The sequence below is a fragment of the Gadus morhua genome, chromosome 8 (genome assembly GCF_902167405.1).
Source record: "Gadus morhua chromosome 8, gadMor3.0, whole genome shotgun sequence".
NCBI lineage: Eukaryota > Metazoa > Chordata > Actinopteri > Gadiformes > Gadidae > Gadus > Gadus morhua.
In genome coordinates this window covers 15,831,519-15,857,740 of record NC_044055.1, presented here as the reverse complement: position 1 = coordinate 15,857,740, position 26,222 = coordinate 15,831,519, and the positions used below count along the sequence as shown (strand labels likewise).

The window sequence follows — 26,222 nt, the reverse complement described above, 5'->3', positions numbered from 1 at the left end:
ACATTATACCAGAGTATATTGTTACTGTATTTATTTATCCCCATTTTGTTGTTCATTTTCTTTCCAAATCGGTACTGTTGTACCGGTTCTACTTTGCACATTGTATAAATTCTGTATCATTATGGTTATTGTCCTGACACTTGAAGGTGGGATGCTTCTGCTGATCGTTCGTCTTCAATTGCTTTGCCCATTTTATTATAATGTATTAGAATTCGAATGGATAGTAATTCATATATAGGAGTATTATATTGACGCTGTATTAAGTTGGCATATGGGTTTGTTTTGTGTCTTTCTTTGTTACTTTTCTTTCTTTGAATTGATTGCACAATCTACAATGGGCAAGCTTTTCTACCTTTTGTGACAACTAAACTAAAGTCAGTCTAAATGAGCTGGGAAGAAACAGAGTGTTCTGCGGTTCTTTAGTCTAGTATATTCCTGCTCCACCGCTGGTAGTACAACTCCCTCAGCGACCCGTGTTACAGAACCCCCCGGACATGCCTGTCCTCCATGGTTACTCCCGTGTGTGTGAGTGACCCCCCCATGAACTCAGCCTGTCAAGGTGTCTCCGGCCTTCTAGCGATCGCCAGGGGAAGGGATGTCTTTATGCAGATATCACTGGGGATTAGAGTGGTTACTCCTCACAGGCAAACCGTACCAGCCTGGATCTCCCCGTGTCCGCAGCATAACCCGTAGACCTCCTGCAGCAGGCTGCCCCCTCAGCCCGACCGGCTCCTTAATGACATGTATCTCTGTTCCCTGGAAGTGGCTGTGGATTAGAGCGCCCGCTGAACGACGGCAGGATTACTAACTACAACGTCAGCGTGTGCTCCGGGTTATTATCCCAGACGACTTCAGACGCAATCGCCGCACTGGTGTATTAAGATAAAGGTCTGTGATCCGGTGGGTTGAGTCCAGACCCGGAGCAACGGGGGCTGTCTGCGTCGCCCCGATCGTAATAAACAACAGCGCTATTATTTATCTATTTCGAAAAAAAATAAACGGCTCAATTTGTCAAGTGTCCGTGAACTTATTAAAAGATAAAAGAATCTGCCGGGGCTCAAGGAATCACACACCGCCGAGAAAATATGGCTGGCAATTATGAGAAGTAATTAGTAATGAGAAAACAGGGCCGGCGGCCGCGATGTTGTGCTGGGTGTATCCTCAGACGCCTCCGCGCTCCTAGGGGTGACTGCCTGATCCTCTCTGGTTGAAATTCAGCCCTGGTGCTACTCTATAAACGCGGCGTACGCCCCGCACGCCCTGCACGTTGCGCTCGCTTCGCTCCGAGAGCCGGTTTGATGGATGGCGTTCATTCCACGCCGGTGATGGATGAAGGCAGGTATTTAATCCTCCACCCCGCCCCCCGCAACATGAATTCAAAGACGGCGCGATCTGTGTTCTACGGCAGGGCTGGGCGATGTGATCCAAGGAGGTAAAGCTGGGCTCCAGCCCCTGCCCAAGGCCCCTCGTATGTTAAAGTGCACCTCGGAGTCTTCTTAATCCGGGGCCGCCGTCGGCGCCTCGGGCTCCAAACTCTCCTTCCTGTTTGTCGTTTGTTGTTGGCTTCCGAGACGCGGTTGGCGAGCGCGGCGCGGCCTGTGTGATTGCGAGACCAATTGGAGCATGTGGCGGCGGCGTCCATGCAGCCACGTTCTTATTCCTTCTCGCATGCTCGGGGATCGACTGAATGGGGTCGCCGGAACCCGCATTTTTCATCATCACAAGCGCTTGCGTTCGCGCGCGCACATGCACACACACACACGCATACGCACGCACACACACACACACGCACACACGCACACATTCCCCGTCGTGGCTGATGGATGTGGACGCTGTGGTAATAGCGGTGCACTTTTATCATTGATCCCGTGGTTCACACCGGCCTGGTCTGCCGTCCAGCGAGACGGGTCCCGCCACTGTCGGGGTATTGTCTGTTGTTTGTTCGTGGGTTGGTCATTGATTGAACAAAGGAAAGGAAGAAAGAAAAATATGGAGGGGAATATTTGATTCTATTCCCTTGAACTCGTCAAGAAAAGCAGATACTATATGTCGATTTAATCACGTGCGTGTGTTGTACGGTATGGAGGCGTAACCTCGGGTTATTATATTCTACACTGGAGAACTCTGTGTGCAAGCTAATGTGTGGCATGAAGGGAATTTTAATTTGTTTTTTAAGGAAGACTAGGACTTTGAATAATGCGAGTAAATAATCGCGCTCGCACACAAGCAGAACAGATTATGAAAAACAAACAATGAACAGAAAAGTTGTTTGTGGGTGTCTGTGTGTGTTCTCAGTGCAATTTAGTCTTCCACAGCCACAGATATAAATATTAACACTGGAGCGTTGTTTGGCTTCGCAGGCCAAGGATGAAACAGAACCGATCTGCCCTCCAAATGGAAGCCAGGAACGGGGCCAGGTGGGCTGGGGGATCGTCAACACAGTTCACTCATATTTTTACACTGATGCCACTCATCACCTATCATTGTTAGTAATGCTTCGAGTGCAACCAGTGCAGTGAAACTCCAGGAAAGTAGGCCTACTTAACACTGTTAAGAGCTCTCCTTTCTGCTGCCCCCGTGCCGGTCCAACACGAAACCACCATGAACTGCTCAAAGGGCACATAGCAAGTGGAGAAATTCTCAGTTTCTATGACGATAGCAATGCCATCTCCAGCAAAATGCATAGGTTGCAATAATTGCATTTTCTTTGTGGTCCTAAAATGCGCAGTAGGAGTTCACATGCAAGATATGGACTGAATTCAATTGCTTTTCCTGGTCGAGATAAGACTTGGGATGTTTCCGGAATATAGAAGTGCATTGTAAAGACCATAATAGTCATATTATTAATAATATAGCCGAATAAAGCAGTGATTATCTGATCAAAAGATCTTCATGATCAAGTGGTCCGGGCTTGCATTCCAGACATAACCAATCGAGGGCCAGCATTGTCTAGGCTAAGGCATTTTGACTCTCTCAAAAGATACAGGATTTGATCCCTAACGTCCGCTCTATTGTTATCCTTGAGCAAGATGCCATCACATCCTCCTCTTCCTTAATGAAATATCTGAATATCTGATGGATAAAAGTAGCTGGTGATGACTTTTATTTAATAACTCACCTGTGATCTTACAGAGATTGATTGTTTTGTTATTATTCCAGACATGACTCATCAACAACAGATAAATCCCTAGCTAATGATTAGGTAAGCAGTGTGCCACGACGGGCTGTCCCGTTATTGGAAAATAATGTACGACAAGTGAGGTGATGCCGCTGCAGTGAGGCAAAGATTACCACAGCAACAATGATTAGATATTAGTTACTTTCATCTTGAATATTATTGATTTGTAGCGCCTTAATCAGCTGAAATTACAATGTTCTTCTGCAGCCCTCTGGCTCACTGTTTTCATCATCTGGTCGATAGATCATTTGACGGCTGTTGTTATATTTTGAATTTTGTAGCGCATTGATTCAGAACTGTTAAAAGGCAGGGGTTGTCCCATTGTTGAAAATGAACTCACAATCTTGGCACATGTATGGCCCAATCGCAATCAAGTATTCAACAATGCTTTCGTAGGAATGAAGATTTAATTGTGGGTCTCTGTGTGCAGGGGATGTAGAAGTCTCTGGCTTATGGGTGACTGACTGGCCCCCGAGAAATAGGGTTCAATGTGAATTAATATGAGCATCTGATCTGCTTAATACTGCTCCATCAGACTCATTGTGCTGTGATTCAGTGTTGGTGTTTTCTACAGTAGGCTCAGGGTGAGAGGCAGCACAGCCAGAATTAGCTTAGTGGAGCAGCTCTCTCTCCTACGCCCATCCAGCCATCTCTTCTGTTTCTGTTTCTCTCTCTCTCTCTCTCGGTCTCTCACTTTTACATTCCCTTTCGCACTATGTTGGACTCCCTCTCCCTCTCTTTATCTCTCTGCCTCTCTCTCCATCCCTTCCTCGCTCTTTCCCTTCCTCTCACTCATTCCCTCTTTCTCTGGCCTTATCTCTGTCAATTCAATTACATTTTCCAAAAGGGAAGGGACTCAAATTGGTGCAATTAATGCAATTGTGGAAGAACTGAAAAACAGAGGCATGTAATAATGTAAGGCTGTGGATCTCTGCTGTCTGTGCAGTAAGAATGCCTTGCTAAGTAGCATCGGGGCCAGCCCTGCTCACAAATGTAAGCACTCACGGTGTTGTAAGATGCTTCGGATGAAAGCCTCCGCCAAATGGCATGCATTATTCTTAATATTATTCTACGTCGTTTGTTTCCGTCTGCCGCCTTCCACCCTGTCCGTTTCTTTTCTCCTCTCCTCAGATTTTCTCGAAGGCAGGGAGACGGAACGCGTGAATGGATTGAGGCCAGTACGAAGGCCAGGAGAGGAGGGGAGAGGGGAGAGTCGAGAGGAGAGGGGAGGAGAGGTGAGGTAGGTGAGGAGCGAAGGGAGAGTCGAGAGGAGAGAAGGGAGGAGAGGGGAGGCGAGGAGAGGAGAGAGAGGTGAGGAGAGGAGGGGGGAGAGTACAAAGACAGGAACGCGAGGAGAGAGGGGGGGAGAGCAGAGGAGATGGGAGGAGAAGGAGAGAAAGAGGAGGGAGGCGAAAGAGAGAGAGAGGGGTGAGAGGAGAGGGGGGAGAGAGGCATTCATACTTAATTTGCATTCAAACAATCACTCACCTCCCCTCGCTTGTCCCTCAGCCTTTGTCATATTCATACCTGGAGTCTGGCCACAGCGCAACACCCCACATTCACATACACACACACATACACACACAGACACCCACAGCCACACACACACATACACGCACACGCACACGTGCACACGCACACACACACACACACACACACATATTCAAATATACTTGTATAAATGTAAGCACACATATATCCACATACACACACATATCAAGGCAAACACACACATCTAGACACAAAGGCACACACATATACACACACACAACAATACGCCAACACATAAGCACACACATGTCCGCAGTCAGACACACAGCCATGAATACAATGAATACAGTACTGTGTACAGACACACACAGGCACACACACACACAGACATACACACACACACACACACACACACACACACACACACACACACACACACACACACACACACACACACACACACACACACACACACACACACACACACAAACAAAACCGAATAAAAAACCTCCAGCAGATGCCAGTTTCGAGTGGACACACAAACACAAACAAAGACACGCAGACACACACAGACACACGCTCGGTAGCCCTGGTATTATGGCCGTGGCGAGGAGCAGGAGCGGCCGTCAAACGGTAAATGTCACCACGAGAAGGAAGGAAGATGGGACGAGACCAGAGGGAGTAGGGGGGGGGGGGGGGGGGGGTGAGGAGGAGGAGGAGGAGGAGGAGATGGGGGTGGGGAGAAGGGCTGAGGAGGGGAAGGGTGAGGAGGAGGAGGAGGAGGATGAGGAGGAGGGGGGGAAGGTTGAGGAGGAGGAGGAGGAGGAGGAGGAGGAGGAGGAGGAGGAGGGGGGGGAGGTTGAGGAGGAGGAGGATGAGGAGGAGGAGGAGGAGGAGGAGGGGGGGAAGGTTGAGGAGGAGGAGGAGGAGGAGGAGGAGGAGCTGGTGGGAGTACAACATGGGGGGGGGGGGGAAGAGTTCGGGGGAGTAGGGGTTGCCGTCCTCTGTTGCCCCAGAGAAGGGCATCTGTCCGTCTGGAGACGGCGGAGTGGGGCGTGTCACACTGTTAGACAATATACCTGTCGGCATGTCTCAGCGTAGAGCTGTTACCCATCATGCATCAGTCTGGACCGTCTGTTATCTGCTCGCGGCCTGCCACTCCGTGTCTGTCCTCCTCTGAATGTACACCTGTGTGTGTTTGTGTGTGTGTGGGTGGGTGTGTGTGCGTAAATCTGTCTGTGTGTGTGTGTCTGTGTGGGCGTGTGTGTGTGTATTGGCGCATGTGTGTGTGTACTTCTGTGTGTGTTTGTGTGTGTGTGTATGTGCTTGTGTGTACGTCTGTGTGTGTGTGCTTCCGTGAGGCCCATCCCAATACTGTCACCACCTGCTTGGCTGGCTCACAATCACGGAACATCTGAATTATATATCTGTCAGCCTGCTTATTAACACCTGTCTGTCTGTCTGTCCTGCCTGTCTGCGGTCACTGCCCATACACTTGTCTCCCTGTCACTCCTGCAGTTTGATGGTGGTAGTGGTAGTTAAAATCTCCACTCGTGACGGCATCCTTCGGAAAACACGCTGTCAGCATCGGATGACACACACGCATGTCGTACCCCACCAAGTGCACTGAAGCAAGCACAAACACCTTCTGCGCGCACACACACGCACACGCACACACAGGCACAGGTACACAAAGAAACACTCGTACAATGCACATACAAACACGTGCATTCACACAGGCGGGAAAAGCACCTACAAATGCACCCATTGACTGTTGTTTACAGACTAACACACTTTCACAAACACACTCTTTCAAACACTGCATAGAAAGACAATCAGACACACACACACATTGCACACTCACCTTCAGTCACTCAGTCACTCTGTCCCTCACAGGTATATTGACATATAGCATCAACAAACAGTGAAGGCTTGGAAGGTTAACAGAAAATATCACCTCAATACAAGAGAGATCGTGTGTGTGTATGTTGGTGTGTGCATTTTCTTATTTATCCATCTGTGTGTTCCCCCTGTCGTTGTTTAGTACCTGGCCCCTCGTGTCAGGGGCCCCTAGTCAGCAGTCAGTAGGGGCACTCAACTTCGTCTTAATCTACAACTCCTCACACAATCTCACACATTCTGACACACACGCACACACACAAAAACATACACAGATATTCAGCATGAGTGGGACAGGATTAAGATTGGTGGTTCCGATTCAGAAAGGTTTTCTGGATTTGGGGGCTCCACATCTGACCTACAGGAACCACATACCTGGGACAGAACTACAACCACCAGGGACAGAAATACAACCACCAGGGTCAGAACTACAACCACCAGGGTCAGAACTACAACCACCAGGGTCAGAACTACAAGTACCAGAGACAGAACTACAACCACCAGGGTCAGAACTACAACCACCAGGGACAGAACTACAAGCACCAGGGTCAGAACTACAACCACCAGGGACAGAACTACAACCACCAGGGTCAGAACTACAACCACCAGGGACAGAACTACAAGCACCAGGGTCAGAACTACAACCACCAGGGTCAGAACTACAAGTACCAGAGACAGAACTACAACCACCAGGGACAGAACTACAACCACCAGGGTCAGAACTACAAGCACCAGGGTCAGAACTACAACCACCAGGGACAGAACTACAACCACCAGGGTCAGAACTACAACCACCAGGGACAGAACTACAACCACCAGGGACAGAACTACAACCACCAGGGACAGAACTACAACCACCAGGGTCAGAACTACAACCACCAGGGACAGAACTACAAGCACCAGGGTCAGAACTACAACCACCAGGGTCAGAACTACAAGTACCAGAGACAGAACTACAACAACCAGGGTCAGAACTACACAGACCCGGGCCAGCACCGGGCAGCTATGTTATTACTGAGTCTGTGCTTAATGTCCTCACTATGTCCTTAGTAGTCCTCAATAGTTTTTTTCCTACCAGACGTTTCTTAAATTAGATTGCACAACCAATTTTTAACTCACATCCTGACTAGTAACAACTAATGCGTAAGCTGTGTGTAAGAAGTTTGTTGTGGCTTCAACTTAACGACAACCAAGTTGTTATGAACCGCCGGCGGGCTACGATGTGAACCAGGAAGTGCTTGAGCAGACCAGGAGGACATTGCATGTCGTGGTCGGATCAGACAGTGTTTTCTTGTACTCATGTACCTTAGAATAGATTGGCTGTGTGAAAGTAAATGAGTTATACAGTTTAAGCGGCATGATACCCTGCGTAGAGAGCGTCTGCTGCTGCGCTCCGATCGGCGCCTTGTGCACTGAGCGGCGCCACTCCAGTCGCTCATCATTATTATTTTTTTAATGCGCCGATTAGTTTTGCTCACCCACGACCACAGTTTAAACCTGCTTAGGCGTAGGGGTAAATAATTAATCACTTAAGTGCTACATGAGAACTAGTTTGTGTGGTGCGACCCATTTTGATTTAGTAATGTGTAAGCCCTGTGTTTGTACTAGACACCTAAAGTGCATCTAGACTAAGTTCCGATTATTGTTCTCAATAGGATTATGTTTTGGGTTCAGATAAAGGCTCTGATGTCAGATTGTGATTCTGATTCAGTTCGTGGTTCTGATTCGGATGCAGGTTCTGATTCAGATAACGGCTCTGAATTCAGATTGTGGTTCTGATTCAGCTTGTGGTTCTGAGTCCGATAAAGGTTCTGATTTCAGATTGTGGTTCTGATTAGGACTGTGGTGGTGCTTCTAATCAGAGCAGAGAGAGGAGCTGATTGGCTCTGAGCTCGTTAGAGCAACAATTTCACCTCTGGTTCTGGTTCTCCGTTTAGGCACGTTTTGGTTTGTTATTCTGGGTATCTGTTTCTGCCTGAGAGATGAAGACCGGATCATTTGAGCCAAACGATGTCCAACACATGAAGGTTGAATCCCACTCTCTGGGCTACAGTACATACACTCACCCACTCACCGCCCGCATCTAAACACACACTATTAAACACACTTACTCACTGATGCATGTGGAATAAATCTGAACACACACACACACACACACACACACGCACACGCACACGCACACACACACACATAAAGATACAAACATATACTTGTGCATAATGAACACAACCCTGCGATAACAGTAGACACTGCCACACACACACAATATGAGCAGCAGCATTATCAAAAGCCTCTTAATAGATGGAGCAGTACAGGAGGATGCATGTTATACAGGTCCCTGTTCATCTGCCTCCCTTCTCTCTCTCACACACACACACACACACACACACACACACACACACACACACACACACACACACACACACACACACACACACACACACACACACACACACACACACACCATCATGCTGAGTCTATCCCGGGTGGATAAATCAGTCCTTTCATGCTCTGTCGTCTTGCTGGCCCTGTTCTGGTGTTCCTTTAATAGAGAGGGATGACTCTCTCTCTCGCGCTCTTGCGCACGCTCTTTTCCCTCTCTCTCTCTCTCTCTCTCTCTCTCTCTCTCTCTCTCTCTCTCTCTCTCTCTCTCTCTCTCTCTCTCTCTCTCTCTCTCTCTCTCTCTCTCTCTCTCTCTCTCTCTCTCTCGATGACTCCCTTCCCCTCTCATTTTCTCTGTCACTATCGCTAGCTCTCTCTTTCTCTCGCTCTCGCTCTCTCTCTTCCTCTAACTCCTGATCCCTCTCTTTTTAACCCCCCCCCTTCCCTTCATCAAAGTGCTGTACGTGTGTCTGGAGATGTGTGTGTGTCTGTATATATGTGTGTGTGTATCTAGAGGTCTTCCTGTGTGTTTGTGTGTGTGTGCGTATATCTGGAGGCGTGTGTGTCTGTATATGTGTGTCTGTATGTGTATCTGGAGGTGTGTGTGTGTGTGTGTGTGTGTGTGTGTGTGTGTGTGTGTGCCTTTGTGTGCGTCGTGTGTGTGTTAGTGTGTTTATGGACTATAGCATTAACTATAATGTCTATAATGACTCAGAACGGGACGATCAGTCATTGATTAGAACACTGATGACTATGATTAGGGAAGTGCTCGTTTTAATTAATGTAGTTTGATTGCCGTATGGAATTAATGGAATTACATTTGTCAATGGAAATAGCCTGGTGAACAACAACAATTAAAATAAAAAATGAATTGTAATTGTTACGATGTAGGCCTAATTGTGACGATGCGATCTGATGCTGCTGCTGCTGCTGATGATGATGGTGAATGACATGTATAACCCTATCGATAAATATGTAATATTGCCTTGTTGGAAGAAAAGGCACGATCATAGTCACCGTGTGACTGATAAAAAATGTCGCGAGTCATGTTATTAGTGAGTAGAACGAGGGAGAGAGGGGTGGCTGTTGAGGTGGAGGGAGAACGAGCGAGACCGCGAGTCGGAGGGAGAGCGAGAGACGGAGAGAGAGAGAGAGAGAAAGAGAGAGAGAGCGAGAGCGAGCGCCGCTGACAGCCTTTTCGCGCGGCTCTCATCCAGACTCAGTGCTCGCTACGGGAGACGGACGGAGAGGCGGCGCGAGGAGACCAAACTTGCGGCGGACACACCACGAGATCGACGTTTAAAGGTAAAAAGTCGCTTTTTAAATTGGTTTTAGTGCCGAAGCGATCTGTCGAAGAGGTGAGGTTGGATGGATGCGTGCGTGTTGAGGTGGAATACCCAGGATACAGACAGCGGGAGAGGAAGCGCGGACCGTCAGAGCTCGTTTTCTGTGCGTGTTTTAAAATGCGTCTGGCGGGCTGTTCTCAACAGTGGTCGACATCCGGAGGGGCCAGTGGGGCTCGGAGGGTATCATTAGACGGAACGTTTTGCATACCCGTGCCGCGTGTTAATCCTCAAGGTGTCTTTGGTATGTGTGTGTGTGTATGTGTGTGTGTGTGTGTGTGTGTGTGTGTGTGTGTGTGTGTGTGTGTGTGTGTGTGTGTCTGTGTGTCTGTGTGTGTGTGTGTGTGTGTGTGTGTGTGTGTGTGTGTGTGTGTGTGTGTGTGCGTGCGTTGTCCTCCGACATGAATCGAAGGGTCTCTGTGTGCGGGCTTTCACCCCGTGCGTATTTCCCAGTCGAGCTGGTGTGCACATGAAAATCCCCAAATCCACAAAGTAGGCTACGATCCCGCCCGATCCCAGTTAGCCTACAATTTGATGGGAAATGTTTGATGATATTGATGATATCTTTTCTTGACAATGTTTCAATATTACACGGGGGAACATTTTGGGACAATTCTGATCGGAGACGTTACAGAGATCCCGAATGCAACAAGACGCAGACACGGGGTCTATTGCGGGACCGAGGTCATAACTTGGCCATGTCTCAGTCTCAGCCCCACCAATGAGACACTGGGGTCTTAGTGCCTGGCTCAGCGGGGACAGGGACGTTTAGCCCAGAAGAAGTGTCACGCAGGGCGGACCATACCCCGATCAGACAGGGCGCGCAGCTCATTCTGCCCCTGGGTAGTGCGGAGCAGAGGACTGCACCGACCCCGCGCCCCGGGGAGGGAGAGGGAAAGAGAGGAGATGCTGATGTATTTTACCTGCTGTCAGATGCGCCATTCCGCCTTGATTCAGCGCGTCCCTAATGGACTAGATCGGCTCAGCGTCGCGTCATAAGCGCCGCGTAATTGCGTCAATTTATTAAGAGGAACGGCTCAAACCGGCGATCACAAGAATTTGGCGTTACGTCTACTGATGTTACGCGTGTGCGCGTTCCAATTTCTTTGACTCCTTTACGCAGATCGGAAAAAGGAACACAAATAGAGACACACACACACACACACGCACACACACAAGTGCGCGCGTGTGCGTGTGTGTGTGTGTGTGTGTGTGTGTGTGCGTGTGTTCGCGCGCGTGCGTGCGTTTCGCGTCTATTCTTCCATGTGTACAAACCTTCTGGGAGAAATCATTTGCTTAGATTTATGAAGCGCCGTCTAACATATCGATAACGCTGCCTCTGTGTATTATAAGGGGGTGAGTGGTTCTGGTGTTTGAACCGCTATGGCTTCACTCGCTTGCTTTTTAATGCAGCCCTTTTTGGTGAAAGGGTTAATTCCCAGATGGGAAATTCTATGCAAATAGCCCCCCTATGCTATACATCATGCTGCTATGGTGTCCAACTAGCTGTTGCGTACAGACACACACACACACACACACACACACACACACACACACACACACACACACACACACACACACACACACACACACACACACACACAAACACAGAAAAAAACACACACACACACACACACACACACACATACACACACACACACACACACACACACACACACACACACACACACACACACACACACACACACACACACACAACACATGCATACTACATACAACACATACATGAACAGACATGTATGCCCACAGACACACACAGTGGGACTTGATGGCCTTATCAGTGAGTGCGTAATGTCTTTGATGGCTGTTAAACATTATAGGATCTTGTGGAAGAGCCTCATGTATTAAACATCAATGTAATTACACTACCAAAGAACTCAGCACAACCAATCACTGCTCGACTCTGTGCCTCTGGAGGCCTCTTGTCTCTGTGCATGCGTCGGTTCCCATCCACGCATGTGTGTGTGTGTTTGTGCGCTTCATGTGCACGCGGGTGCGCGGGTGTGTATCTCTGGCCGCTGATATTTATCTGTGTGTTTCCCTGAGGACAATTCTTTCGACGTGTCTTAATCTTTGATTGCGTTAGCACTTTTTGGTCATTTTCTCTGAGGGCAAATCGTGGAAGACACGAGGAAGAATTAAAGAAATAAAAACCTGAGAGAGAGAGAGCGAGAGAGAGACTGTGTGTGTGTTGATGTGGTCGCTCGCCCGCTGCTCATTTGGCTAACGGAGAGCGCAGCAGTCTGTGTGTCAGCGTTCACTCTGGAGCTGTTTACGCCTCAGAGCTGCTGCACGGGAGAGAGAGGTAGAGAGACACAGAGAGAGATGAGTGGTTCGAAAGAGAGAGGGAGGGGAGAGAGAGGTAGTGAGACACAGAGAGAGATGAGTGGTTCAAAAGAGAGAGGGAGGGGAGAGAAAGGTGTTAAAAAGAGAGGGGGAGAGAGAGGTAGAGTGACACAGAGAGAAACGAGTGGTTCAAATGGGAGAAGGAGGAGGGAGAGGGGTTAAAAATAGAGAGGGAGAGAGGTTGATAAAAGAGAGAGGGCGAGATGTTTACTCTCTTCTTCATATGCCTGCGTAGTCATGCAGTGGAAACTTTTTGTTGTTGTCAAAACACCATGCCAATAACGCTCAAGTCAATTGATTTGACCTGTCTCTCTCTCTCTCGCTCTCGCTCTCTCTCTCTCTCTCGCTCTCGCTCTCGCTCTCTCTCTCTCTGGATGAATGGGTGGATGTTTGTGTGTGTATGTGTGTGCTAGCATGTGTGTGTTTGGTGTGTGTGTGTGTGTGGGGGGGCGGAGTCAGAGAGTCAGATTGGCAGGAGAGCGGGACGGGGCCAGGAGGCCATCCTTAATTGGAAGGGCGCAGAGTTGGAGATCAATATAGAAGCAAGAGGAGGAGGAGTCAGATATCAAGATAGAAAGAAGGGGGCGGGGTCAGAAATAAGGTAGAAAGTAGAATGGGTCAAGACAGAAAATAATCAAGGATTAACACAGAGAGGAGGGGGTGGAGTCTCGATGCAAGATTGACAGGGGAGGGGGCGGAGTCAATGGAATGAAGGAGGGGCAGGAAGGAGCGGAAGGGGGGCAAGATGGACGTAAGAAGGACAGTTGGTGGACAGGAGAAGCAAGGACAGGATGCGCTGGAAGAACACCGTGGTTTACTTGGAGAGCGGGGCCAGACTGGGTTCCCTAGAGGGAGGGGAGGTGAGCTGGTGCAATATAAGGCAGAAGAACAATTTCCTCTGGGTCTGCTGTGTTTAGTGTGAGCAAACGGACAGTTTGCTGATGCCACAGAGGAGGCCATGCTGTTCCTCTCCCGAGAGGACTGTTGTTCTTCTTAAATGCAGTCCTGAGCACCGTCTCTTGTGCTGGCGTCACCCTGAGGTGTTTTAGGAAGTGCTCTATGAATACACCTCGCTCCACGACTACCGCCATTGTGCGTTCATCGCTCGCCCTGAATACAGGACTGAGTTCTTTATTGATCAGTTTTATGTCCTGATTCGTTGTCATAAAACGGGGGCAATAATGGCCGGTGTGGTGGCTAGAGTGATTGACGTACAGAAAGGTACTAGGTTTGATTCCCACAAGGGCCAAGGTCTACCGCTACACACTCCTGAGAAAAATGCCCGTTCCTCTACCTGTTCTTATGTGACATTTACTTAGAACGAAGAGTCTCGGTACGCTGCTTTGGGCAAAAGTGCCTCCTAAATATTAAATGGGAAATGTCAATGAAGATATATTCTGTGTATGATTGGAACTCCTTCCAATTAACAGGCTTCATTTCACTGAACTACATTATTTAATATTTGTATTTGCGAAACTATCTGGATTGCAACCCCGTCACTATTAGTGTAACCAAGCATGTCTAAGAGGGAAGACGTTTAGAAACTTAGAAACACCACGCGAGGGTAAAATTTCACTTTTGTAATGATTATTTGACAGAATAACCCTTGTATGTTATGTCACAAAGTGAGTAGTGTGGGTAGTGTGTGAGTGAGGCAGTGAGTTAGTGACTGAGTGACTGAGGTAGTGAAGGAGTGAGGTAAGTAAGTAAATAGTGAGTGGTACATTTAATTTGTAAAGCCCATTTACACACAGCATAACTGACCAAAGGGCTGTACAGCAGATAACTAAACAGACAAATAATGCAAAAAAACATTGGACCAATTGTCCTAATTATATAAAACGTAAATAAAAGGAAACCTTCAATACCAGTGAGTTGTTAGTAGTGAGTGAGTGTAGGAGTGAATGTACTTTTCTGACAGGAAATGTGAGCAGTAGTTCAGTGAAGAAATGCATAATAAATAGCGGGTATGATATCATGTTTACATAATTTATATATATTTAGCTTGAATAAAAACAATAAGGACAACAGTTACAGTCAAATAAACACAGTAGGAGTATCTGTGCAGCGTGTTCCTAAAATAAACTTAAAGCTTCTCTGAATGGGCATGTAATGCGGTAGCAATAAATAGAGTTATAGCCTGGCGGAGGTTTCCATATCGGAGGCGAAAAGGAGCAATTTATCCGGCAGTGTCAACTGGAACTTTAGCTATGAATTCCACGTTATGAATTTTGAGGTAATTCTATAACGAATGACGACATGACACGGAAACGACTGCAATACAATACCGCTTCTCCGAACCTCCGCCACTCCTTCACGATCCCATCTCGTCCCCTCACTGAAAACTGCTGCTGTAGTGAACTGAGAGACACGTCATTAAGGAGATGGCAGGGGGTTGCGAGACGTCTTGCTCAGGAATGCCTGCTGCGTAGGCTGCAGAACCCAAAGCCTTTTGAATGGGCCTCGACCGCCGCCGACCCGCGGGATCATCCCGGCCCACTCACTCGATGAGCTACAACAATGCAAAGCACCAATTACCGATAATTGTCCCCCCGAACTCCAAAACAGCTGTTTACATACCCAGCGGTACGTATCACTTAGTATTTCACCCCTTTTTTCCGCTCCGAAACAAGTGCTCCCTGCCAAGGCAGCTCTTTGTGATGGCAGCCAAAGCAGCTAATGAGAGACGGAAGCAAACTAATGCGTTCTCTCTCTCTCTCTCTCTGAGGAAACACTATGACATATTCTCTGGCTACGACAGTTCCCCCAAACCCCTCTTCACAGGGGAGTCCGCAACACGCCCAATCTCTCCTCAAATCTACCCAGAGTGTTGAGTTATTTGTTCCCTTCCAAACAATGCACACCAACACTTTCCTCCCCCCTCGGAAGTCTATACACACACACACACACACACACACACACACACACACACACACACACACACACACACACACACACACACACACACACACACACACACACACACACACACACACTTACACATACACACACACACATCCAGCACCCAGAATCCAGGGTTAGATTAGCATCGGTAGGGTTAGGGTCTCTCTCCTGGGGCCAATTCACCTCCACAATAAGAGATAAGAGAGGTAATAGCCGGATATACAAGGGGGAATAAGAGGGGCTAGCATGATTTAACACCACCTCCTCCTCCTCCTCCTCTTCCTCACCCTCATCCTCATCGGCTCTCTTCTCCTCCTCCTCCTGCTCATCCTCTCCTGCATCTCCGATAAGCCGTGAACCTCCTGCTGTTTTCTCATGGAAATAGTAATTTTACTTATTTGACCCTCTCTCTCTCTCTCTCTCTCTCTCTCTCTCTCTCTCTCTCTCTCTCTCTCTCTCTCTCTCTCCATCGCTCTGTCTTTCTCTCCCCGTCTGGCTCAGTCTGTTTGAAGCACCACTGGTGTTTGTTTCCTGCGGTGTCAGCCTGTTGATGGCCGAGGTTTATTAAAGATTACGGCTGTGGTCTGTGAGCGAGGGTGGTTTGAACTGTGCGCTCTTTGATTGGGAACTTCACAGGGCTGAAGTGGACGGAAATGTAACTGTTGTCATCTCCGCTAGGATAATTAAAGGATAAGGTGGTGGATCAATGTACCTAAGCCGTCTCTAATTGGCTACTTGAAAAGTGAGGATATGACTGTTAGTGTGACTGTCGTTAGTTTAAAGTGGACTAAAGGTTTAAAATACACGTCACGAATGAGAAGTGAGTGGTCAGGGCTTCTTGCTTAAGACTACCCACAGGTTAGGCTGCACACCTTGGGGTTCGAACCCGGATCCTTTCCGTTGAGAGGCAAACACACCAACCACGCAGCCTAGATGAGCCCGACAACATCTGGCCCAAATTACAGATAATTTCCCCTATACTCCTGCTGGACTGCATACTCCCGTTTCAAAGCCCATGAGAGAGGATGTTTCCTGGTTCCTGGTCAGTGAGGACCAGAGAGCGTGAAAGGACCATGGATCCATTCATGAGCTGGCCGTCATCATGAGAGCTGACAAGGTTCCGCACTCAGAGCTCCAGGTCGCTGGGCGTCCCCATAAGACGGGACTTATTGACGGGTGATCTGATGGATGACGCGGGGCTGATGGACCCCTGATCGCGGGAGGATTGATCCGAGGGTGGATTGATTGATGAGCCCCGACGCGGTGACAGGGGGTGCGCTCCTCGAGGGCCTGTGCGTCATTGTGTGGCCGGAGGTCAAAAGGGGTCGTCGTGATCCATCATCTTAACAGAAGGGAGTTTTAGGACAGGGGGGAAACACACTGTGATGGGGGGGCGGTTCGATACGTCACACACACTCCAATCCTTCTGCACTTGCACTTTTAGACAAATGTGCACAATTGCTTTCTGAAACTGATGTTTTTGATGTTTAAATTGCAGATACAATTTGTGTTCCATCCTCTATTAATTTAATGGCTAGTGTTTCCGGTCGCCTGTTCTTGTTGTTTGTACAACGCCTGTCTTGATGTGTCCCTTGAGGGTCAAATACAATATCTAGAATACTTGATTAGGGGTCAGGGGGGGAGGGAGGGGGGGGTACCCACCAGGTGGAGGTGTGATTTGGGGCGGTGATAGCGGGGACCGACCTGAGGTGTGTTCCTGTCCTCCGTGGGTTGTCTTTGCCTGTGTGGTGGATCCCGTGGAGCCCGTGTGATGGAGGCTGGTCCACCCAGCTCCGGCAGACCCCCCGCAGGGCTGCAGAGAGTGGCAACGCAGCTCCAAATCCAGCACTCTACCTCGCTAGGTCTATTGGTGCGTGTGTGTGTGTGTGTGTGTGTGTGTTTGTGGTTGTTCAGGGATTGGTGGGTGGATGTGTATATGTATATGTACACCATGTAAAGCCAAAGGTAGCAGAACATGTACACACACACACACACACACACACACACACACACACACACACACACACACACACACACACACACACACACACACACACACACACACACACACACACACATTCACTACACAGATAACACACTACATAGATAGCACCCACACCCACACACATACTGGAGTGTGATCTGCATTGGCGTCCTGCAGCCCCCCCCGGGCTGCAGGAGTCTCCTGATCTCCTGATCCGCCACGCTGGGTCGACTCCCATGGTGTCAGAACGCTGCGGAGGAGAGCTGGATAAGCCCATGATGGGTGGCTGGTAGTGAGGGTGGTGGTGGTGGAGGTGAGGGGGAGTGAGACTGAGGTATGAGAGGGTACAGTACAGATCTTCCCTTGCCTGAAGGTGCTGGTGGTGGTGAAGGAGGGGGAGGAGGAGGGGGAGGGGGAGGAGGGGGAGTTGATCTGAGATCTGACTCTGAGATGGCATCCTGCTGAGAGAGAGAGAGAGAGAGAGAGAGAGAGAGAGAGAGAGAGAGAGAGAGAGAGAGAGAGAGAGAGAGAGAGAGAGAGAGAGAGAGAGAGAGAGAGAGAGAGAGAGAGAGAGAGAGAGAGAGAGAGAGAGAGGTGCTGTAGAGGGCGTGTGTTTCAGCTGTCCTTTTTGTTTGTGTAGGTGTGTGATTCAGGGTGTGCTTGAGCGTCCACATAGCAGTGCTCATGATGAAGTGTGTTTGTGGGTTTGTGTGTGTGTGAGTGTGCTCACTGTCAGCCAAATTAAATAGGGCTTCATAGAATACAGGTCAATAACAATCAGCCACTAAGAGATACCCAACCGTTACTCACCGATACGACAAACACACGATCCACCGGCAGAACAAGGGCCTCACGCTGCCCAGATCCATCTAGAAGACGAGCGGAGGAGCGGCGGCGGGGGGGGGGGGGTCCGTCAGCGGACGTCTCGAGACCAGTACCCCGCAGCCCCGACGCACCAGCAACCTAGACTGTGTGGACCACGAGGCCCTACTACAACCACAGCTGAACCCGGCCCCCAATTACCAGGACTTCCCTCCAGGAAACCGCCGGGCCCGGCTAAATGTTTCTCTCACCTCTTTTGCATCCCAATGAATCTAATGGAGCCCCCCCAACCCCTCAGTCCCCCCAGACCCGACCAGTGCCTGTGTAATACAAGCCGGATCGGCGGGGGCGACCTGCTCCCCTACGGTCTAGAGGCGAACGTGTCCAATTTGCCAGAGAACCCCAGGAAATAAACGGATATTACCATGGTGCCCGCGAGGAAGGGAACAACAATCACGCTTTAATTTAGCTAAATATGTTCTGGAGAAAACTAGCCGGGATAATTAGTTTGGGTTTTTTGTCGGGACCTCCCTCCCCATAAAACTCAAAGTACCAGCCGATCTGTAGGCTATTTGGCTGACTGACTTAGATGGAATTGTAGTTTTTTAATGCTGTGCTGTCAGTGGGTTTCTGTGCGGTGCAGGGTGAGATTGATGGCATAGGAGATGCACGGCTTTAATGGATGTAATGGAAGCCGACATAATCCTTATATTCATATAGCGAGTGACATTCCTAGATGATCCATGTCTCTGAACCAGGCTAGCTTTTGTCGGCTTTAGAAATGGGATTGCGTGTATGAATGCATGGGCATATGTTCGTAAATGCAAAAGAGTATGTGGAAGTAATGTGTTTCTGTGTGTGTGTGTATGTGTGTGTGTATGTGTGTGTAAGCATGGGTAACGGATTTGTGAATCTGTGTGTGTGTAAGTGTTTCAATGTAGCATGTGTATCATCTAAGTCTGGTGCATCATCTAAGTCTGTATGTAAATGTATAAATATGACATACGATACGATATGAGTCTCTCTGTATGTGCGTGGGTGAGTGTCTGTCTAAGTGTCCGTACGTAATGTGTGCGTGTGTGTGTGTGAGTGTCAGTGTCTAAACGTCCGTATATAATGTGTGTGTGTGTGCGTGTGTGAGTCTGTGTCTAAGCGTCCGTATATAATGTGTGTGTATGTGCGTGTGTGGGTCTGTATCTAAGCGTCCGTATATAATGTGTGTGTATGTGCGTGTGTGAGTCTGTGTGTAAGCGTCCGTATGTATTGTGTGTGTGTGTGTGGCTCTGTAACGAGCCCCCCCCCCCCCCCCCTACATGGCGTCCTGTAGGAGTTAGTAAATCCTATTGTAAATGTGCCTCCGTCAGCAGGATAATTGGCTTACAGCGGCGCTAAACGGCCATGTCGTCTTCTCTACGGTGCGGCGGAGGGCTCACACCGCGGCTCTCTTCTCTCTCCTCTCTCTCCTCTCTCGCCTCCTCCTGGTGCTCTCTAGGAGATCACACACGTGCAGGCACACACACACATGCACACACACACACTGAGAGTTATAGGGCGGCTGATGACAGACTCCAGGTGCTGTTCTTCACACTGGGCCAGGAGCACTCGGAAGGACATGGGTTCAAGGCCCCTGGGAGATGGATCTAACTCATTCAGTGGGTCGATGTCCTGTCTCTGCCGCTCGGCGTACATGGACGACGGACATGTTTTCTCAGTAAAGAGGGACAGGAAAGTAAAGGGAGTAAGAGTAAACGGTGGAAAGAGGAAGGACAGAAAAGTGAGATGGTAAAGTGTCTTAATGGACATAACACTGAAGAGAGACCGGACAGTAAAGAGAGACAGGACACTGAAGACGGACAGGAAAGTGTCTTAATGGACATGACACTGAAGACAGAGTTGGTTGAAGAGAACGGGGGGACTAACAAGTAACAATCTGTATTCCAGTTGGGAATTGCACCTGCGGTCACTGAAGGGCGTGTTGAGGTTGTGGTCAACGCGCTAGAGAGAGGAGCCGCCACGCATGCTGTGCTTTGTTAGTAGAATAAAGAGCACCGTTCACAGATCAGCACCACGGACAGCGACCGTTGCGACCAGACGCCGAGAGCACATTGGTTTTACATCAAAGGACTCTTTGGGTTAAAGACATGCCACTGCATGCTTCACCCTTCATTGGTTGATAGGGTTACCCGGTCACCTGCGGATGACGCGTTGATGCGACACACCTGTGCTCCGCTTGTTGAAACTGGATTGCGGGAGCGTCTGCAGGGGAGCAGGAAGCCCTGAAGCAGCCCCAGCACGAACCACCACCTGAGGGTGTTTTAAAAGGCTGGGTCCTGGGGGTTGGTTCTCCTTAAGAGCCTGCCAGGAGGAGGAGATGTAGTTAGCGAGATGTTTGGCATGGTTGGACTCACGATCCCCCCTATAGAAATGGAAATACTAGGAAACTAAATTGGTGAATCGCTGCATTGTTTATCGAGATGAATACCGCTGTGGCACTCGGAGGCTTGTTTCCTGTGTTTCAAGGTCCTCTGATTGGCCCTGTGGTTGAGGCTAATGGGGATGAATCATTATCCATCACAGTGAACGCCATCTGGGGCTCTGCACTCTTACTTTGAAGTCTTCTTCTTCCTCACCTGCTTCCTGAAGGCAGAGCGCGTAAAAGTTGGCTTGTTTTTTACCTCGTTCTTTATATGTTTACGTGTGTTTGTTTGCGTGTGTGCTATGCATGTATATCAGTGTATTTGTGTGTGTGTGTGTGTGTGTGTGTTATGCATGTATATCAGTGTGTGTGTGTGTGTGTGTGTGTGTGTGTGTGTGTCTGTGTGAGTGAGACGTGTGTACATCTACCTGTGTGATTGTGTTGCAGGCTTGTGCCAATATGTCTGTGTGCGTCCATTACCTGCAAACATTTTGTCTCTTTTCATGCTCCCTTTGAAGCCCCCCCCCCCCCCCCCCCCCCCCCCCCCCCCCCCCTCATCCTCTCTCAACTCTCGCTGTCTGCCGTCTCGTTATATGACTCCGGGCCCCTAGACAGCCACTTAGTGATGGAGGGCCCCCAGCTGATGGATCGGCCCCCAGCTGATCCTCACGCTTCGGGGGTGAGAAAGAAAAACACCGAAAACTGAGAGACACACAGAAATGAATGAGCAGCTGTTCTGTCATTGAGTGTGTGTGTGTGACTTTGTGTGACTGTGTGTGTGTGTGTGTGTGTGTGTGTGTGTGTGTGTGTGTGAGAACATCCGGATGAGTCCCCCTCATGCCTACAAGGTGAAACGGAGAGCTAGCTTGCATAACTCCGGGACACGTCTGGAAGCCGCTTCGTTTGCTATTCCTCCTCTTCTCCCTCCCCCCTACTGCACGCGTGCAGAAGCCCTGACCGCGACGGTTGCTAAACGGTACGCGGCTAGCACAGACGGAGGGACGGTGGAGCGACGCCGCTGCTGATTTTCTGGCCGCCGCCCGCTCCAGCTCCCCGTCCCGGTCCTAGGCGCCACAGACTGGCGTCGTCCTGCGTCTCCGGAGCCGGAGCCGGGATGTCAGCCATCTTGGGCGTGTTGTTGCTCTACGGTGGCGGCGGTGGCGGCGGCTAACGGCTACATCCCTCGCGGCTGTTTCTTCTCACTCCTATAAATACGGGCCGGCGGACGCCCTGGGAACGCTGTGTTTAGGAGCGTGTTTATGTGAGCGGCGAGCAGCAGACGAATGACATTAGAGCGCTGTGTAGGGGACGGGGCGATGCTATATTAGGGATGTGGCGCGCTGAATTAGTGCATGACGGTGCACAGCCCCTCCTGATGGCATCTGCAGCCCCCACCCCGCCTCCACACAGTGATGTATGACCGCGCTGATGTGTGTGCATGTGTGTGTGTTTGTGTGTGTGTGTGTTTGTGTGAAGATTTCAGCATTTGTGTGTGTGAACGCACTTTGTGTGTGTCTGTGTCCATGTGAATGCATGCATGTGTGTACACGTGTGTATTGTGTTTATACTGTAAGAGCGGTTGTACAATGTGTTTATGGGTGCTAAATGTGTGTGTGTGTGTTTGCTTGTGTGAGGATTGTTGTATGTGCGTGTGCAAGCACTTTGTGTATGTGTGTGTGTCCTTGTGCATGCATGCACCTTCGTGCACGTGTGTATTTTGTTTATACTGTTCACGGTGTGTGTATGGGTGTGTATATCTGTGTGTGTGGGCTCACTTATGTCCTTCTGACTTATGCTTCCAGTATGTGTGTGGTTGTTGTTAGCGTCAGAGTGTTTACGGGTAACTGCAGAGCACTAAAGGGGAGCAGCGTAGCCTAGCGTAGCCTAGCGTAGCGCGGGGCGGGTGGAAGCGCACTCATCAGCGGTGTAATTAGCGCGCGTGGAGTCCAGTTGTCGCGCGGGGAGCGGTGGAGCCGCGTGGACGTGGGGAAGCGTTTTGATGAATGGCCAATTAGAGCGGCGCTACTCATGCCTGGTGGCTGACTGATCTTTTTTTAATGGCGTCGCTGTTACTTTGATCAAACGAAGGATGAATCATCGATACGCGCCGCACACACAGGGCCGCGCTTTTAATTGTGTGTGTGTGTGTGTGTGTGTGGGGGGGGGGGGGGGGCACGGACCACACCCGTACCCTGTTGGAGGACGTGTGCGGGTGGTCTGTCTGCGTCAGTGTCCTTGGTTGCGGGTATGTGTGTCTGTCCTTGTGCGCAAGCGTGTGTGTGCGTGTCGGCCTGCCCTTGTTATAGATAGTGGGAGTGTTTTTGTCTGTCATTGTTCCAGTGTGTGTGTGCCCATGTGTGTCCTCTGTCCTTTTATGTTTGCGTGCGTTTGTCTGTGTTTGTGTCCATGCATCTGTCCTTGTGAATGTGTGTGTGTCTGTCCTTGTGGGTTGTTGTCTTTTTGCTTGTGTGAGAGTGTGCACACATGCGTGCCGTGTGAGCATGTGGCGATTCTGCGACCCGTGTGTGTCGTCTCTGTCTTTGTGTGTGTGCGTTTGTCTTTATGTGTGTGTCTTTGCGTGTGTGTCTTACTGTTTGTCTTTGTGTGCGCTTGAATGTGTGCACACATGCGTGTCGTGTCACACGGGTCAGCCATGCCCCATGTATGCACACACTTTTGTTTGAGTGTGTGTGTGTGTGTGTGTGTCTGTATCTGTGTGTGTTTGTCTGTCTCTGTGTATATGCGTATGCGTGTGTGTGTGAGTGCCTATGTGCTTTGTGTGGTAATGTGTCCTGGTGCACATGGCTGCTCCTCTAAAGCCTTATATAACTCCCCCCAGCCCCCACGTTCACTTTGATCTGCGCAAAACACAGTGGCACCACAGCCGCATGGCAGCGTGTGCGTTCGTGTGTGTGATTGGCTAGTATTGGTTTGGTAGATATTTAGGTATGTGTTGTGTGTGTTCGTGTGTGATGTACCATTATTGGTATCTACTTATGTTTATGTATGTGTCTGGGTGTCTGATGTATTGGTACAAATGGGATTGTTATGTGTGTTCATGTGTGTAAGCATTTGTGTAGGATGTACCTGTACTGATGCATGTGTATATTTATGTGTGTGAGGGACATATGTTTGTGTGCGTGTGTGTTTGTGTGTGTTTGTGTGTGCATGTGATGGACTAGTAGTGATGCATGCTTGGGTGTGTGAGTGCGTGATGTACTCAAAGTGATGCTTGTGTGTTTGTGTTTTTGTGTGCCTGTGTATGTTTGAGTGTTTTTGTGTCTGTGTGAGTGTTTGCATGATGTACTCAGATGCGTGTGTGTGTGATGTGCTAGAATTGATTAATGTGTTTGTGTGTGTGTGTGTGTGTGTGTGTGTGTGTGTATGTGATGTTCTAGCAGTGGTATATGTGTGTACGTGTTATAAGTGGCTGCATATCTTCAGCTCTCCCAGTGGAAAACGTGGTCTTCCCCATATGTCGTCCCCATATGTAACCTGGCAGTCATTATTCCCAGTACAGCTAGTGTTTTGACAGACACAGGTGGTGCTTTAGCTGTCATACGGCCCCTCGGGTTTGGTTCCCTGTTGAACCTGCTATCAGGTTGCTCTGGCTGCGGTCGTGTGGCTGATGCCTTTATCAGGGAAGCTGTAATTCACTCAGTCACGGAGACGAGGTGTGGGCGTGCAGTATCAGATCCCTTATCGCTGGGGAAGAAAGATGGGGTTTTGTTGGGGGTGTTTTGCTTTATGTTCGTGTTCAGAGCATTTATGCACGGTAGAGAATAAGAGGGGGTGATCCTCATAATCTCCGACCCCATAAAAACAACAACAAATGATTAGCACTATTCAATTAGCATCTGGAACTACATTACCCATAATCCTGTGAAAACCGTCAGATGAATGAACTTATTTAACCACAGAGCCTGCTGAGCTGTAGATCCCTCTGTCACACCGGTACCAGCCGGCATCGTGTGAGCCAGCAGGGGGGCTCTGGGAGGGGGGGCGAGTCTGTGTGTCGGGGTCTGTGTGGGGAGGATGATGTCACCGCCGTTGACAGGTGACACCTGTAAAGCTCCGTCTCCTTTCACCTGGACAGCAGGTGTACGGGGGGTGACAGGTATGGGAGCGTGCGGCAGGAGGGGGGAGGTATCTTCTAACTCAGCGGTTGATTCTACACTCCGAACACAGTCTGTCGTACCGGAGATGGAGCTACTGCTGCTGCTGCCTTTGCTGTTGTTGTTGTTGTTGTTGTTGTTGTTGTTGCTGCTGTTGGATTTTCTGCACATTTATATAAGTGTGTGATTTCCCCAGCTTCCTTCTTCTGACAGCTTCCTGTGATGTGTGGCCTTTCTCTCTCTCTCTCTGTCTCTCTCTCACTCTCCTCTCTCTCTCCATCTCGTTCACCCGCTCACTCTCCCTCTATCTGTCTGTATCTGTCTCTCGCTCGCTCTCTCTCTTTCTCTCGCTGACTCGCTCTCTCTCGCTCGCTCTCTCTCTTTCTCTCGCTTTCTCTCTCTCTCTCTCTCTCTTTCTCTCTCTCTTTCTCTCTCTCTCTCTCTCTCTCTCTCTCTCTCTCTCTCTCTCTCTCTCTCTCTCGCTCTCTCTGTCTCACTGTCTGGTTCTCCCTCTCAGTGTTTCTCTCCCCCTGTCACACACAGGTTTGAGATGTGTGTATGTGTGTGTGTGTTTGTGTCAGGAAGTGTGTGTGTGCGTCAGGTTGTCACAGAGGGGAGAAGCATGGCTGGTTCTCATTCTGGGAGGTCCATGAACATCATTATCATCGTTGCAACCCGTTAGCTGTCCCATTCTTCCGCGTTGACCCCAATTTTGTCACTTTGGCGCGGAATCCCAGCACAGAAGCTACGCTCTCTCTCTCCCTCTCTCTCTCTCACTCTCCCTCCCGGGGCGAGTCAGCCTAAAATAGGGACTATTTTTATTTTTGAAAAAGCAGTGAATGTGTGTGTGTGTGTGTGATTGTGTGTGTGTGTGTTTGTTTGTGTGTGTGTGTGTACGATTAGGCATGTAATTATGTGTGCTTCTATTTGTTTGTTTGTGTCAGGGTGGGCACGCGTGAATGTATATATTGGTGTGTGTGTGTGTGTGTGTGTGTGTGTGTGTGTGTGTGTGTGTGTGTGTGTGTGTGTGTGTGTGTGTGTGTGTGTGTGCGCGCGCTGACTCAGTAATCTCGCCAGCTGGTGCAGGGAGCAGTCAGCATCTTTCCATTCCTTTCTTTTTTTCCAAACAAACTTTAGTTGACGTGGATGTGTGTGTGTGTGTGTGTGTGTGTGTGTGTGTGTGTGTGTATGCGCGCGTGCGGTTGGGTGCGTGTGTGTTGCTGTCAAATATAAACTGTGGCACATTAGCCCCCACAAGCTCTCTCACCACACTTTCGCTCTCTGTTGAATGCCAGCCAGCACGGCTGCCCTCCATATTTCA

The 26,222-nt window shown here is 49.3% G+C and overlaps 1 protein-coding gene across 1 annotated transcript in view; it reads left to right on the top strand.

Moving 5' to 3' along the window:
* The first annotated feature begins 10,094 nt into the window (after positions 1-10,094).
* cdh24b (cadherin 24, type 2b) overlaps positions 10,095-26,222 on the top strand; it is a 72,678-nt gene continuing 56,550 nt past the window's right edge. Inside the window, exon 1 of the mRNA XM_030364095.1 lies at positions 10,095-10,255. The gene's annotated coding sequence lies outside the window, so the exon portion shown is untranslated. The remainder of the gene's footprint in view (positions 10,256-26,222) is intronic.